Source organism: Ranitomeya variabilis, chromosome 4 (assembly GCF_051348905.1).
Source record: "Ranitomeya variabilis isolate aRanVar5 chromosome 4, aRanVar5.hap1, whole genome shotgun sequence".
In the NCBI taxonomy this organism is placed as follows: Eukaryota; Metazoa; Chordata; class Amphibia; order Anura; family Dendrobatidae; genus Ranitomeya; species Ranitomeya variabilis.
The window spans coordinates 646,554,778-646,571,161 of NC_135235.1; the positions used below are offsets into that span (position 1 = coordinate 646,554,778).

At 46.8% G+C, this 16,384-nt stretch overlaps 2 protein-coding genes across 2 annotated transcripts in view; one reads left to right on the forward strand and one right to left on the reverse strand.

Moving 5' to 3' along the window:
• Positions 1-16,384, reverse strand: part of LOC143767347 (uncharacterized) — a 294,161-nt gene that overhangs the window by 62,449 nt on the left and 215,328 nt on the right. The gene's annotated exons all lie outside the window — the stretch shown is intronic.
• LOC143767345 (uncharacterized) overlaps positions 2,397-16,384 on the forward strand; it is a 96,588-nt gene continuing 82,600 nt past the window's right edge. Inside the window, exon 1 of the mRNA XM_077255589.1 lies at positions 2,397-2,716. The gene's annotated coding sequence lies outside the window, so the exon portion shown is untranslated. The remainder of the gene's footprint in view (positions 2,717-16,384) is intronic.

The following is a 16,384-nucleotide window of genomic DNA, read 5'->3' on the forward strand; positions in this document are numbered from 1 at the left end:
GACACCGGGGACAAACGGATCTCCGTGGGCTGGCCTAGCCGAGTAAGCACGCGGACATCAGCCTCCAGCCGGCGGGCTAGCTGTCGGGCCTCGGCTGCAGCCACACACTCCTCAGACAGCGGCAAAGGGGGTCGGCCCACCGGTGGCTCCGTAAGGGTCAGACCCCGCAGCGTTGCCGCCTCTGGGGCTGTGTCGGGCTGCGCAGCCTCAGGCCGTATCGGATCAGTCCCACGTGGGATTCCTGGTGCCCCCATCTTTGCCTTCTCTCCAATGTCCTCTTCCCGCGGTCTCTTTCGTGGGCGGCCCCGTCTCCATGGTCTCCACCCTCCAAACAGGATCAGGAGGCGGACCTCGGCCGTTGACGGACACGTCCTCAGGACCAGGAAATGTTTAGACTGGGCGGCCATTGCCCTTCGCGCTCTCTAGCTTGTCTACGCCCACTCCACGCCCCTCTTCTCCTGCGCCTCTCCTCAGCGCTGCAATGGCGGCGGTTTTGGCGGCAAGTGGCGCAGCACACAGTCTTTGCAATAAAGTACAGTCCAAGCACAGTAAATCACAGTTCCAAGGCGCACATGACCCGATTCTTCAGGCTTAAGTAGATCCTGTTCGTGACGCCAAGTTGGAGCGCCCCCACACCGCCGCAGGGCCGAGGGGTACCCGGAGCCGGGCCTCTGGGATCTCAGTCCTGGGGTTGTCACGGTGGCTAGACCCGGTCCGTGGCCCTGTCTGTCAGTGGGGGACGTCCGGTGCAATAAGTGGTGTTGTAACGGTGCAGTTGTGGGGTGCAGGTCGCGATAAATAATGAGGACACCAGGTTGCAGTCTCTTTACCTCTTTACTGAAGATCTCTGGGTCCTCAATCCAGAATACGGCTCACCAGGCTGCGCAAGTCCGGCCGGTCCAATGACACTTCCAGAGTTCTCTTCACAGGAGGAAATCTGTGCCTTCCCCCTAGCGCTATGTGTTGTAGTCCTTCCCTGCTGTGCTTACGGAAAGTACCCCACAACTGTTGTGTCTGTTTCTGATGTTCCCTCACAACTCGACTAGATGATGTTCTGCTAATCCTCCGTCCCTCCCTGAGGTTCGGGTAGGAACGGCACCCGTTTGACGGGTAGGCCTGTAGTTCTTCCGGGACCCTAGAGACGCCCCTCTCCCACAATTGCCTCCCAAGACTTTATAGGTGATTTGAGTTAGACAGCCCGCCTGAGACTGACTGTCCTGCCGCTGTTTGGAGTATTGCTTGAAGCTGAATGTTGTTCTACTCCCTCGGCGTTCCGGCCACCGGTATTGCGCCTCAGTAGGATGTTGCTTCGGTCTTACAGCACGACTCCTACTGGTATTTCTCCTTTGCGTGATCCCGTTTCTCACTCAGCACAATCTATCTCTCTTCTAATCCTTTCTTGGGCACCGCCGCTACCCGGAGCAGGCACGGTCCCGTTACGTTCGTTCTCGTTGCCAAGCCTGTCAGGATCCCACCCCTGACAGAGACCCTACTGTATCTTCCCCTACAACACCCTCTGCCACAAGGTGTTGCCTGGTTCCAACCCAGTCAGCTTTCTGATCTAACTTCCTGCCTGACCCCCAGTTTACCCACTATGGTGGGGAGTGGCCTAATGAATAGCACCCTTAGCTCCCCCCGGAGGCCCGGCTGTGAAATGTATTGGTGTCTGTGATACCTGATCAGATGAACTCCTTCAGTGCCATCGGACGCACCATAGCTCCCCATAGTGGCGGAGCCACAGTACTGCAACGACCAGGACTCTGGGGCGCTGCATTATACAGCCCCCGATCCCACCAAAAGTCCCCCAGCATTACACAGCCCCCGATCCCACCACACATCCCCCGATCCCACCACACATCCCCCAGCATTACACAGCCCCCGATCCCACCACACATCCCCCGATCCCACCACACATCCCCCAGCATTATACAGCCCCCGATCCCCCAGCATTATACAGCCCCCGATCCCACCAAAGATCCCCCAGTATTATACAGCCCCCGATCCCACCAAACGTCCCCCAGCATTACACAGCCCCCGATCTCACCACACATCCCCCGATCCCACCACACATCCCCCAGCATTACACAGCCCCCGATCCCACCAAACATTCCCCAGCGTTATACAGCCCCCACCCCACCAAACATCCCCCCGCGTTATACAGCCCCCACCCCACCAAACATCCCCCAGCATTATACAGCCCCCGATCCCACCACACATCCCCCAGCATTATACAGCCCCCGATCCCACCACACATCCCCCAGCATTACACAGCCCCCGATCCCACCACACATCCCCCAGCATCTAAAGACCCTTTAAATCCCTCATGGGCATGCCCCCACAAATCTTTCCCCTCTCTAAGGACCCCACACTCCGCCCCTTTCTACTTGTAACTTCTTATAGGGTACAGACTAGTGGCTAAAGGACCTTTGCTGACGTCATGCACATGTGAAAGGATGATGTCACGGGGGGCGGGGCCTCCCAGCACAGACCTGATACCAGGATGCTGTGGTGCTGATCACACTGAGGACTGAGGGGTCCGGGGGCATTTGAGGGGGATGGTAAACGCTAGAATGTGTGGGCTGCTTCCAACGCTGGTATCAGGTCTGTACTGGGAGGCCCCGCCCCTTCCCGTGACATCATCCCGTCACATGTGAATGACGTCATGAAAGGTCCTTTACCCACTTGGATTTAGCCTCTACCCTGTAAGAAGTTGCAGGTACAAAGGGGCGGAATGTGGGGTCTTCAGAGAGGAGAACGTTTTGTGTGTGGCGGGGCATGTACATGAGGGATTTGAAGGGGTGTGCGGTGCTGGGGGCTGTGTGGTGGGATCGGGGGCTGTATAACGCTGGGGGCTGTGGTGGGATCGGGGGCTGTGTGGTGGGATCGGGGGCTGTATAACGCTGGGGGCTGTGTGGTGGGATCGGGGGCTGTATAACGCTGGAGGCTGTGTGGTGGGATCGGGGGCTGTGTAACGCTGGGGGATGTGTGGTGGGATCGGGGGCTGTATAACGCTGGAGGCTGTGTGGTGGGATCGGGGGCTGTGTAACGCGGGGGGATGTGTGGTGGGATCGGGGGCTGTGTAACGCTGGGGGATGTGTGGTGGGATCGGGGGCTGTATAATGCTGGGGGATGCTTGGTGGGCTTTGCAGACTGTTTTGGGGGAATTGCATTGTTTGGGTAGTGCATAAAGCAATAAAGGCCCTTGTTTCCCTATTTAACCCCTTTCTGCCATCGGACGGAATAGTACTTCCGATGGCAGATCCCCTGCTTTGATGCAGGCTCTGGTGGTGAGCCTGCATCAATTCCCTGGACTTGTCAGCTGTTTTGTACGCGATTACACCCGACGCTATTAACTAGTTAAATGCCGCCATCAAACGCTGACAGCGGCATTTCACAAGCACTTCTTTGGCAGAGAAAAAATGTTTTAAAAAAAAAAAAATATGAAAAAAATGTAAGTTTAAATCACCCCCCATTCGCTCCATTCAAAATAAAACAATAAAAAAATCAAACCTACAGATATTTCACATCACCGCTTTCAGAATCGCCCGTTCTATCAATAAAAAAAAAATTAACCTGATCGCTGAACAGCATAGTGAGAAAAAAAATTAAAACCGCCAGAATTACTTTTTTTTGGTTGCTGCAACATTGCATTAAAATGCAATAACGGGCGATCACTAGAACGTATCTGCACCAAAATGGTATCATTAAAAATGTCAGCTTGGCGCGCAAAAAATAAATCCTCACCTGACCCCAGATCCCAAAAAATTGAGACGCTACGGGTCTCGGGAAAATTGCACTTTTTTTTTTCTTTTCTTTAGCAAAGTTTGGAATTTTTTTTTCACCACTTATTGTATATGCTCGAATATAAGCTGAGAATTTCAGCCCATTTTTTAGGCTGAAATTGCCCCTCTCAGCTTATACTCAAGTCATTCCCAGGGGTCAGCAGGGGAGGGGGGAGCGGAGCTGTGTAATAATACTCTCCTGCTCCTGGCGCGGTCCCTGCTCGACCCAGGTTCTCCGGGCGCTGAAGCTTCTTCCTGTATTAAGCGGTCACGTGGTACCGCTCATTGCAGTAATGAATATGGACCCAACTCCACTCCAATAGGGGTGGTGCCGCATATTCATTACTGTAATGAGCGGTACCATGTGACCGCTCACTACAGGAAGAAGCTTCCGGCGCCGGAGAACCAGGGACACCGCGCCAGGAGCAGGTGAGTATAACGCAGTGCGCAATATTCACCTGCTCCCCGTTCCATGGCCGCCGCTGCGTCCTCTCCATCCTCTGCAGTAATGCTCAGGTCAGAGTGCGCGATGACGAGATTAGTGTGCGCGCTGCCCTCTGCCTGAACGTCAGTGTAGAGGACAGGGAAGACACAGCGGCGGCCGTCGGTGGAATGCGGAGCAGGTGAATATGGCAAGTGCCGGGGGACTGAGAGGTGAGTATGTAATTTTTTGGGTTTTTTTAATCGCAGCAACAGCATATGGGGCCATGTGCAGCATTATATGGGGCAAACATCTGTATGGGGCAAACATCTGTATGGAGCATCTTATGGGGCCATGTGCAGCATTATATGGGGCAAATATCTGTATGGAACATCTTATGGGGCCATGTGCAGCATTATATGGGGAAAATATCTGTATGGGACCATGTGCAGCATTATATGGGGAAAATATCTGTATGGGACCATGTGCAGCATTATATGGGGCAAATATCTGTATGGGGCCATGTGCAGCATTATATGGGGCAAATATCTGTATGGGGCCATGTGCAGCATTAGGCCGGGATCACACATACGCGAGATGCGGCCGAGTCTCGCAGGTGAAATCCCTCTGGCGCCGGCACTCCGGAGCGGAGCATGCAGCCGCACAGCAATACATGGAGCTGCACGCTCCGCTCCCAAGTGCCGGCGCCAGAGGAGGGATTTCACCTGCGAGACTCGGCCGTATCTCGTGTATGTGTAATCCCGGTCTGATATGGGGCATATCTGTATGGAGCATGTTATGGGGCCATAATCAGCATTTGTGCAGCATTATATGGGGCATATTTTAATATGGAGCATCTTATGGGGCCCATCATAAACTGTATGGAGCATTATATGGGGCTCCTAATTCAATATGGATATTCAAAAATATTTAACCTACTGATGTCTCAATTAATTTTACTTTTATTGGTATCTATTTTTATTTTTGACATTTATTGGTAGCTGCTGCATTTTCCACCCTAGGCTTATACTCGAGTCATTAATTTTTCCCAGTTTTTTGTGGCAAAATTAGGGGTCTCGGCTAATACTCGGGTCGGCTTATACTTGACTATATATGGTAGTTAAAACATAACCTAGACATGTTTGGTGTCTATGAACTCGTAATGACCTGGAGAATCATAATGGCAGGTCAGTTTTAGCATTTAGTGAACCTAGAAAAAAAGCCAAACAAAAAACAAGTGTGGGATTGCACTCTTTTGCAATTTCGCCGCATTTGGAATTTTTTTCCCGTTTTCTAGTACATGACATGGTAAAACCAATGGTGTCGTTCAAAAGTACAACTCATCCTACAAAAAAATAAGCCCTCACATGGCCATACTGATGGAAAAATGCAAAAGTTATGGCTCTGGGAAAGAGGGGAGCGAAAAACGAAAACGCAAATCCGAAAAAAGCTCCAGGGGTTTAGGGGTTAACAGGGCACCTGCTCAGTATTACTAACCCATCCAGCCTAGGGGATACTGTTCATAATTATCTCCTAACTTAAAAATTCAGCGGAGCAGCGAGAGCCCAAATCCAAACCTAACAGCTACTATGAAGATACAACAAAGCACAAAGAAGCGTTCCCATCCTATAGTAGGAATGCTAGCTAACGTAGCTAGTGATGCTAGGGCTAATCACAGTACAATAAGGTGAATGAAAGTAGCAGTATACAGAATTAGAGTGTTAGGCCGGCGTCACACTCAGCGTATGTAAATACGGTCCGTTTATTACGGCCATAATACGCAGAAAAGTCCCCAAAATAGTGATCCGTATGTCATCCGTAGGCAGGGGGTGTCAGCGTATTTTGCGCATGGCATCCTCCGTATGTAATCCGTATGGCATCCGTACTTCGATAGTTTCTCGCAGGCTTGCAAAACCGACATCTAATGGATTTATGTGCTCAAATGTTCGGGAAAACATATATACAGTATATATATATATATATATATATATATATATATATATATATATATATATATATATGTCATCGAGACACATATATATATATAGTCTGCATTTATATTTAATTCAGCGCGAGATATGTGAAAAGCCGGTAATGATATGAGACATGGTTTACATACAGTAAACCATCTCATATCCCTTTTTTTTTTTTGCATATTCCACACTACTAATGTTAGTAGTGTGTATGTGCAAAATGTGGGCCCTGTAGCTTGTAAAATAAAGGGTTAAATGGTGGAAAAAATTGGCGTGGGCTCCCGCGCAATTTTCTCCGCCAGAGTGGTAAAGCCAGTGACTGAGGGTAGATATTAATAGCCTAGAGAGGGTCCATGGTTATTGGCCCCCCCGTGGCTACAAACATCTGCCCCCAGCCACCCCAGAAAAGGCACATCTGGACGATGCTCCTATTCTGGCACTTGGCCACTCTCTTCCCACTCCCGTGTAGCGGTGGGATATGGGGTAATGAAGGGTTAATGTCACCTTGCTATTGTAAGGTGACATTAAAGGGAACCTGTCACCTGAATTTGGCGGGTCATATGGGCGGGGTTTTGGGTCATATGGGCGGGGTTTTCGGGTGTTTGATTCACTCTTTCCTTACCCGCTGGCTGCATGCTGGCCGCAATATTGGATTGAAGTTCATTCTCTGTCCTCCGGAGTACACACCAGCGCAAGGCAATATTGCATGCAGCGAGCGGGTAAGGAAAGGGTGAATCAAACACCCAAAAACCCCGCCCATATGACCCAAAACTGGTCTCGCCAAATTCAGGTGACAGGTTCCCTTTAAGCCAGATTAATAATGGAGAGGCATCAATTATGACACCTATCCATTATTAATCCAATAGTACGAAATGGTTAATAAAACACACACACATTATTTAAAAGTATTTTAATGAAATAAAGACACGGGTTGTTGTAATATTTTATTATACTGGTAATCCAGCTGAAGACCCTCGTTCTGTAACAAAGGAAAAAGAAAAAAACAACAATATCTCATACCTTCCGACGCTCAGGTCAGTCCCACGAAGTAAGTCCATCTGAAGGGGTTAAATCATTTTACAGCCAGGAGCTGTGCTAAAGCAGTGCTGGAGTTACCTTGAGTTTCGGTGAGGCGCCCTCTGCTGGATGTCCTCATATGAACTCGAGCGTGGGAACTTTTACCAGGCTCCAGTTCATGAGGACATCCAGCAGAGGGCGCATCACCGCAGCTCAAGGTAACTACAGGTCACCCTGCTTTCCATTCAGTCCCCGGGGGTTTTACAGCCACGAGCACTGCTCAACCCCCATTCCTTATAATGAGGGCAATGGAGGCACTGTGGACGCTGTCTGACCTGTGATCTGGTGGTGGACAACTTTTTAGGTGAGCATCAAAGCGCTGTCCTACACAGTTTTGTGCACCTCTGAAAAGAAAGATACTGCTAAACAGAGGCCAGATGGAGGCCATAGTATAACTCATTATAGCGAATGGATCAGAGATTTAGATGGAAACTCGGATGTGAGTGCTCAGCGTTGAGCGCAGGATAAATGTGATCCAAAATGTTAAGTAAAATATTCCCAACAAATGCTTCAAGTCATCTACAAAAAAAAACAAGTCCCTACTCAGATCCATCAGCAGATATATAGTGGGCTTTCACATTACTCATGGCACAAAGACTCTGGAAATGTGAAATGACCCCCCCCAAAAAAAAAAAAAAAAAAAAAAAACACAATGAACTCTGCCTCCCCTCCCTTATGAACCCAACAATGTGCCTAAACCACATTTAGCGTCCACATGTTTGGCGTTTCTGTAGCGGTGAGAGTCCGCCTAATTTACGGGGTCCATATCTCCAGAAGCTCAAGCTGGGCACAATGTACAATGAGCAACACTAACAGATTTGCAATTTTTTACTCAGCAACATCCAATGCTGTTTGTTTCTGGAAAACACTCATTGAATCAAAATCTTCACTACATCTGCAGATAAATTCCCAAAGGGGTGTAATTTCCTAAATGGGGTCACATAAGGGGGATTCTGCTCTTCAGCAGAAATTGACAATTTTTGTTCCCAGTTTTACCTATTTCCAGTCATTGTTTCTTCACTGCCCAATGGTATAAAAAATATTAAATGGTGTCACTTTTGGGTATTTTTTGTCGCATAGGGCCCTCAAAGTCACTTCAGATGCAATGTGATCTTTACAAAGTTGGTTTTGTACATTTTGTAGAAAAATTGAGAAATTTCTGATCATCTTTTAACCCTTCTAACTTCTTAACAAAATAAAATTATGTTTCAAAAATGATGCTTATATAAAGTAGACGTGGGGTACGTGATTTATTGAGTATTTTGTGTTCTAAATAATGTATCTGGTTTAAAGTGAACGTGTAAGCAGGATTTTGCTAAGTAACCATCAGATTGGCGGTGTTAAAATGATACCTGAGGTGAAGAGTCTTATCTTCCTGCTCGAAGCCAGAGAAACCAAGGAGAAACCTACCTACAGGCCTGCCCCGAAGCACACACATGTTCCTCATCATAGAGACTGTTTGTGCTTTGGGGCGGCCTGTGGGCAGGTCTCTACTTGGTTTCTTTGGCTTAGAGCACCAAGATAAGACTCTGCCTACAGTCCTGCCGCGAAGCACGAGTATCTCATTAACTGAAAACTTCTAACACTGATTACACAAGAACCACAAGATGGATTTCGTCACTCCAGGTATCATTTTAATCAGTTTAACACTGCCAAATTGGTAATGTCTGTAGGTTACTTAGTACAATCCTGCTGATAGCTTCGCTTTAAGGGCATCAAAATTTAAAGTTTGAAAATTGTGAAATTTTCGAAATTTTTTCCAGCTTCCAATATTTTCACAAATAAATGCCGAACATATATGCCTAAATGTACCACTAACATGAAGTACAATGTGTTGCAAAAAAGAATTCTCTGAATTAATGGGATCCTTTGAAGTGTTCCAGAGTTATTACCACATAAAGTGACACTGGTCAGAATTGTAAAATTTAGCCTGGTCAGGAAGGTGAAAACAGGTTGGGTGGTGAAGTGGTTAATAATTAATCAATTATTTTTAATACAAAATGAACTGCACTTATCCCGCTTATGGGATCCCTGGTTAGATAGACCTATGTCCATCTCACTTCATTGAGACAGGACAAGAATTAGAAAAGTAATGGTAGAATCTCCAGCTTCTCTGTGACCATGCACATGTTAAGTTTGGGTGTAATCATGGAGTAGCAGTTCATGTTGCCTCCTTGTCCAATACATTATGTTTACTGCTTAATATTCAAAGGTTAGTATACAATACATGATTACATGATGGAAAAACTGAGATCACATTGTTATTGATATGTTGCACATATATTATTATTATGCATTTTTATAGCGCCATTTATTTCATGGCGCTTTACATGCGAAAAGGGGGCAAATATAGACAAATACATTAACCCCTTAAGCCCCGAGGGTGGTTTGCACGTTAATGACCGGGCCAATTTTTACAATTCTGACCACTGTCCCTTTATGAGGTTATAACTCTGGAACGCTTCAAAGGATCTTGGCGATTCTGACACTGTTTTCTCGTGACATATTGTACTTCATGATAGTGGTAACATTTCTTAGATATAACTTGCGTTTATGTGTGAAAAAAATGAATATTTGGTGAAAATTTTGAAAATTTCGCAATTTTCCAACTTTGAATTTTTATGCCCTTAAATCACAGATATGTCACGCAAAATACTTAATAAGTAACATTTCCCACATGTCTACTTTACATCAGCACAATATTGGAACCAAAATTTTTTTTGTGACGGAGTTATAAGGGTTAAAAGTTGACCAGCAATTTCTCATTTTTACAACACCATTTTTTTTAAGGGACCACATCTCATTTGAAGTCATTTTGAGGGGTCTATATGATAGAAAATACCCAAGTGTGACACCATTCTAAAAACTGCACCCCTCAATGTACTCAAAATCACTTTCAAGAAGTTTATTAACCCTTCAGGTGTTTCACAGGAATTTTTGGAATGTTTAAATAAAAATAAACATTTAACTTTTTTTCACACAAAATTAATTTCAGCTCCAATTTGTTTTATTTTACCAAGGGTAACAGGAGAAAATAGACCCCAAAATTTGTTGTCCAATTTGTCCTGAGTACGCTGATACCCCATATGTGGGGGTAAACCACTGTTTGGGCGCATGGCAGAGCTCGGAAGGAAAGGAGCGCCATTTGACTTTTCAATGCAAAATTGACTGGAATTGAGATGGGACGCCATGTTGCATTTGGAGAGCCCCTGATGTGCCTAAACATTGAAACCCCCCACAAGTGACACTATTTTGGAAAGTAGACCCCCCAAGGATCTTATCTAGATGTGTGGTGAGCACTTTGACCCAACAAGTGCTTCACAGAAGTTTATAATGCAGAGCCGTAAAAATAAAAAATCATATTTTTTCACAAAAATGATCTTTTCGCCCCCATTTTTTTATTTCCCCAAGGGTAAGAGAAGAAATTAGACCACAAAAGTTGTTGTGCAATTTGTCCTGAGTACGACGATACCCCATATGTGGGGGTAAACCACTGTTTGGGCGCATAGCAGAGCTCGGAAGGGAAGGAGCGCTATTTTACTTTTCAATGCAAAATTGACTGGAATTAAGATGGGATGCCATGTTGCGTTTGGAGAGCCCCTGATGTGCCTAAACATTAAAACCCCCCACAAGTGACACCATTTTGGAAAGTAGACCCCCTAAGGAACTTATCTAGATGTGTTTTGAGAGCTTTGAACCCCCAAGTGTTTCACTACAGTTTATAACGCAGAGCCGTGAAAATAAAAATTCTTTTTTTTTCACAAAAATTATTTTTTAGCCCCCAGTTTTGTATTTTCACAAGGGTATCAGGATAAATTGGACCCCAAATGTTGTTGTCCAATTTGTCCTGAGTACGCTAATACCCCATATGTGGGGGGGAACCACTGTTTGGGCGCATGACAGAGCTCGGAAGGGAAGGAGCGCCATTTGGAATGCAGACTTAAATGGATTGGTCTGCAGGCGTCACGTTGCATTTGCAGAGCCCCTGATGTACCCAAACAGTACAAACCCCCCACAAGTGACCCTATATTGGAAACTAGACCCCCCAAGGAACTTATCTAGATGTGTTGTGAGAACTTTGAACCCCCAAATGTTTCACTACAGTTTACAACGCAGAGCCGTGAAAATAAAAAATCTTTTTTTTCCCACAAAACTTATTTTTTGGCCCCCAGTTTTGTATTTTCCCAAGGGTAGCAGAATAAATTGGACCCCAAAAGTTGTTGTCCAATTTGTCCTGAGTACGCTGATACCCCATATGTGGGGGGGAACCACTGTTTGGGCGCATGACAGAGCTCGGAAGGGAAGGAGCGCCATTTGGAATGCAGACTTAAATGGATTGGTCTGCAGGCGTCACGTTGCATTTGCAGAGCCCCTGTTGTACCCAAACAGTACAAACCCCCCACAAGTGACCCCATATTGGAAACTAGACCCCCCAAGGAACTTATCTAGATGTGTTGTGAGAACTTTGAACCCCCAAGTGTTTCACTACAGTTTATAACGCAGAGCCGTGAAAATAAAAATTCTTTTTTTTTCACAAAAATTATTTTTAGCCCCCAGTTTTGTATTTTCACAAGGGTATCAGGATAAATTGGACCCCAAAAGTTGTTGTCCAATTTGTCCTGAGTACGCTGATACCCCATATGTGGGGGGGAACCACTGTTTGGGCGCATGACAGAGCTCGGAAGGGAAGGAGCACCATTTGGAATGCAGACTTAAATGGATTGGTCTGCAGGCGTCACGTTGCATTTGCAGAGCCCCTGATGTACCCAAACAGTACAAACCCCCCACAAGTGACCCCATATTGGAAACTAGACCCCCCAAGGAACTTATCTAGATGTGTTGTGAGAACTTTGAACCCCCAAGTGTTTCACTACAGTTTACAACGCAGAGCCGTGAAAATAAAAAATCTTTTTTTTCCCACAAAACTTATTTTTTGGCCCCCAGTTTTGTATTTTCCCAAGGGTAGCAGGAGAAATTGGACCCAAAAAGATGATGTCTAATTTGTCCTGAGTACGCTGATACCCCATATGTTGGGGTAAACCCCTGTTTGGGCACACGGGAGAGCTCTGAAGGGAAGGAGCACTGTTTTCCTTTTTCAACGCAGAATTGGCTGGAATTCAGATCGGATGCCATGTCCCGTTTGGAGAGCCCCTGATGTGCCTAAACAGTGGAAACCCCCCAATTATAACTGAAACCCTAATCCAAACACACCCCTTACCCTAATCCCAACCGTAACCCTAACCACTCCTCTAACCCAGACACACCCAACCCTATTCCCCACCGTAAATGTAATCCAAACCCTAACCCTATCTTTAGCCCCAACCCTAACTGTAACCCCAACCCTAGCACCAACCCTAGCAATAACACTAGCCCTATTACTAGCCCTAACACTAGCCGTAATACTAGCCCTAACCCTAGCCCTAACCCTAGCCCTAACCCTAGCCCCAACCCTAGCCCTAACCCTAGTCCTAACCCTAGCCCCAACCCTAGCCCTAACCTTTGCCTTAACCCTAACCCTAGCCCTAACTCTAGTCCTAACTCTAGCCCTAACTCTAGCCCTAACCCTAATGGGAAAATGGAAATAAATACATTTTTTTTATTTTTTTATTTTTCCCTAACTAAGGGGGTGATGAAGGGGGATTTGATTTACTTTTATAGCGGTTTTTTTAGCGGATTTTTATGATCGGCAGCTGTCACACACTGAAAGACGCTTTTCATTGCAAAAAATATTTTTTGCGTTACCACATTTTGAGAGCTATAATTTTTCCATATTTGAGTCCACAGAGTCATGTGAGATCTTGTTTTTTGCGGGACGAGTTGAAGTTTTTATTGGTAACATTTTCGGACACGTGACATTTTTTGATCGCTTTTTATTCCGATTTTTGTGAGGCAGAGTGATCAAAAACCAGCTATTCATGAATTTCTTTTGGGGGAGGTGTTTATACCGTTCCGCGTTTGGTAAAATTGATAAAGCAGTTTTATTCGTCGGGTTAGTACGATTACAGCGATATCTCATTTATATCATTTTTTTTATGTTTTGGCGCTTTTATACGATAAAAACTATTTTATAGAAAAAATAATTATTTTGGTATCGCTTTATTCTCAGGACTATAACTTTTTTATTTTTTTGCTTATGATGCTTTGTGGCGGCTCATATTTTGCGGGACAAGATGACGTTTTCAGCGGTACCATGGTTATTTATATCTGTCTTTTTGATCGCGTGTTATTCCACTTTTTGTTTGGCGGTATGATAATAAAGCGTTGTTTTTTGGCTCGTTTTTTTTTTTTTTCCCCTACGGTGTTCACTGAAGGGGTTAACTAGTGGGGCAGTTTTATAGGTTAGGTCGTTACGGACGCGGCGATACTAAATATGTGTACTTTTATTGTTTTTGTTTGTTTTTTTTAGATAAAGAAATGTATTTATGGGAATATTTTTTTTTTTTTCCTTTATTTAGGAATTTTTTTTTTATTTTTTTTTTTTACACATGGGGAAATTTTTTTTTTTACTTTTTTACTTTGTCCCAGGGGGGGACATCACAGATCGCCGATTTGACAGTGTGCACAGCACTCTGTCAAATCGGCGATCATACTTTCATCGGAGCAGGCTGCAGCTTTCATCTGCAGCCTGCTCCTGACCCGGAAGTCCTCCCTGCAGGACCCGGATGCAGCCCCGCGGCCATTTTGGATCCGGGCCCTGCAGGGAGAAGACGCTCGGTACAAGGTGAGTACATCACCTTGTACCGATCGTCTCAGGGAAGCCCGCAGGGAGCCCCCTCCCTGCGCGACGCTTCCCTGTACCGCCGGCACACCGCGATCATGTTTGATCGCGGTGTGCCGGGGGTTAATGTGCCGGGGGCGGTCCGTGACCGCTCCTGGCACATAGTGCCGGATGTCAGCTGCGATAGGCAGCTGACACCCGGCCTCGATCGGCCGCGCTCCCCCCGTGAGCGCGGCCGATCGCTATGACGTACTATCCCGTCGGTGGGAATTAAGGCCCACCCCACCTCGACGGGATAGTACGTCAGATGGGATTAAGGGGTTAAACATGAGCAAAAAACAAGTTGGGAAGAATAGATGAGAGGGCATTAGAGCAGAAGATGTTGAGAGGATCGGAGGTTGCCTCTACGTAAGTACCGGGAGACCATGTCACAGATGTATGGAGGAGACAGGTTGTGGATGGCTTTGTATGTCATTGTAAGGGTTTTGAGCTGGAGTCTCTGGGCGATAGGAAGCCAGTAAAGGGCTTGGCATAGGGAAGAGGCTGGGGAATAGCGGGGGATAGGTAGATTAGTCGGACAGCAGAGTGTAGGATGGATTGGAGTGGTGCTAGAGTGCTAAAGGGGAGGCCAGAGAGTAGGAGGTTGCAGTAGTCGAGGCGGGAGAGGATGAGGGCATGCACTAGTGTTTTTGTGGTGTCACGGTCAAGGAATGCGCGGATCCGGGAAATATTTTTGCGTTTAAGACGGCAGGAGGAGGCAAGGGCTTGAATGTGTGGCTTGAACGAGAGGGCAGAGTCGAGGATCACCCTGAGGCACCAGGCGTGTGGGACTGGGGAAAGTGAGCAGCCATTAACATTGATGGATAGGTCTGGTGGAGGGGTAGAGTGAGATGGGGGAAAGATGATGAATTCTGTTTTGTCCATGTTCAGTTTTAGAAAGCGAGCAGAAAAGAAGGCCAAGATAGCAGACAGCCAGAGTGGGATTTTGGTAAGTAAGGAGGTGAGGTCAGGTCCGGATAGGTAGATCTTCGTGTCATCGGCGTAGATTCTAAGGGATTCTATGAGCTGTCCCAGGCCGAAGGTGTAGATGGAGAAGAGTAGGGGTCCTAGAACAGAGCCTTGAGGAACACCGACAGACAAGGGGCGAAGTGAGGAGGTGGCGTGGGGGAGGGAAACACTGAATGTTCAGTCTGTCAGATATGACGAGATCCAGGATAGGGCCAAGTCTATGATGGCAAGAGATGAGAGGATGTGTAGCATTAGGGAGTGGTCCACAGTGTCAAAGGCAGAAGACAGGTCCAGGAGAAGGAGGACTGAGTAGTGTTTTTTGTTCTTGGCCGTTAGTAGGTCATTGGTGACTTTAGTTAGGGCAGTTTCAGTTGAGTGATGGGGTCGGAAGCCAGATTGTAATCGGTCAAAGAGGGAGCAGGAGGAGAGGTGGGAGGACAGTTCAAGATGGACGTGTTGCTCCAGTAATGTAGAGGCATAAGGGAGAAGAGATATCGGGCGATAGCTAGACACAGAGGAAGGGTCGAGGGAGGGCTTTTTGAGGATGGGTGTGATCTTGGCATGCTTGAAGGATGAGGGGAAGACACCTGTTGTGAGTGAGAGGTTGAAGAGGTGTGTTAGGGTTGGGATGAAGACCGTGGCAAAGTTATGGATAAGGTGGGACGGTAGCGGGTCAAGCGTGCAAGTGGTGAGGTGTGATCTTGACAGGAGGATGGAGAGCTGATCTTCTGTCATGGTGGAGAAGCTGGTTTTGGAGGAAAAGGGTTGAGCAGCTAAGAGGGGCATTGGGTGCTGTGGGCCGAAGCTTTCTCTGATCGTATCGATCTTCTGTTTAAAGAAAGAGGCAAAGTCTTCGGCAGAAATGAGAGGGAGGGGGTGCAAGGGGGACAGAGTGGTGAATTGAAAGTGTTGAAAAGCTGTGTAGGGTTGTGAGACAGGGAGGATATGAGAGATGAGAAGTAAGTTTGTTTTGCGGCAGTGAGCGTGGACTTATAGCTGGCGAGGTGCTGCTTGTATGCAGTGAAGTGGTTGGCGGAGCGGGATCGCTTTCATCTCCGCTCAGCGATCCTGGAAGCCCGTCTCGGTTCTTTGGTCAGGCTGGTAAGCCAGGGCTGACTGTTGAGTGTACAAGTTTTGCTATGCATGAGCGGGGCAGCCGAATCGAGTGTTGCTGTTATTGTGGCGTTATAAAAAAGTGTCAGCAGCATCTGTGTCATGAAGGGAGGCTATGTCTGTAAGGGGAGAAGGGACACAGAGAGTGATTGTAAATTGAGGTGTTTGAGATTTCGGTGAGGGTGAGTGAGTTTATGGAGTGAGGGTTGCACACTAGGAGAGGAAAGGGAAGATAATGTCAGTAGGTTGTGGTCAGACAGGGTGAGTTAGTGAGATTATTTAGGGAGCAGAG